Source organism: Micropterus dolomieu, linkage group LG20 (assembly GCF_021292245.1).
Source record: "Micropterus dolomieu isolate WLL.071019.BEF.003 ecotype Adirondacks linkage group LG20, ASM2129224v1, whole genome shotgun sequence".
In the NCBI taxonomy this organism is placed as follows: domain Eukaryota; kingdom Metazoa; phylum Chordata; class Actinopteri; order Centrarchiformes; family Centrarchidae; genus Micropterus; species Micropterus dolomieu.
Genome location: NC_060169.1, coordinates 29762003 through 29762920, shown reverse-complemented (window position 1 = coordinate 29762920; position 918 = coordinate 29762003). Strand labels below are relative to the sequence as shown.

General features: G+C 38.9%; 1 protein-coding gene across 3 annotated transcripts in view; it reads left to right on the top strand.

Annotated features, from left to right (window-relative positions):
* Positions 1–918, top strand: part of adcy7 (adenylate cyclase 7) — a 74392-nt gene that overhangs the window by 29029 nt on the left and 44445 nt on the right. The gene's annotated exons all lie outside the window — the stretch shown is intronic.

Below are 918 nucleotides of genomic sequence, written 5' to 3'. Positions count from 1 at the left end.
TTTTCTTTCTCTCAGCCTGCTGTCCTCCCCCACATGGACACTCCTCAGCTCCTGCTCTGAGCCTCTCTGCTAGCGTGAGCAAACTCCTTTTTTTCTCTTTTCTCTTCCAGTCTCCATTATTCGGGCGTGGACTGCCACTTCAGAACTTTATTTTGCACATAGCTTTATCACAATTCAATCTGAGACTTTTACACTATACTAGTCCACATTCACTATTTCATCAATATATATTCATATATCTATTACTTTATAACTCCTTCCATCAACTTCTTATACTTATTTATATCACCATATCAACTCTATTCATCTGTTATCCTTAAGCTTTATGTTAATTTAATATTAGATCAGTTATTCAACTGTCATTATTTTATACTTTTTATCTAATGGTCTTAAACATGAGGCTTCAAGACTCAAACTCTTAGTATTATTATTTTAGGCCTTGGTAACATTAATATGCACTTTTTCTTAACACACAGCTATCAACTATATTTTCAGCAATGTTTACATGCACGTTCGTCTCTGACTCCTATCTCCTGCCGGCCCCTGACTTAATTTACATTACCTAGGTTTTCAAATGGACTTGTCTGATGCACTTCCTCAACACAGACCCTGTTTACACACAAATAGCCTCTCAATCCACTTCCACGACATGAGGGCTTAGACAGAAATGATACACTTCCTCAACACAAAATCTGTCTTTACAAATCGCTACTCAATCCAGTCCCGACTATTCTCATCTGTGACACCACGATGGTGGAACGAGCTACCACACGCAATCAGAGCAGGGGCGTCCCTCTCTGACTTCAAGAGAACACTTCCTCTTATAACACCTCTACCTCCTAACCTCTAACATGCACTTCCTGTGCTCTTCTTCTTCTTCTATCTCCTACAATGATCTTGTATTGATTGCACTTTTTG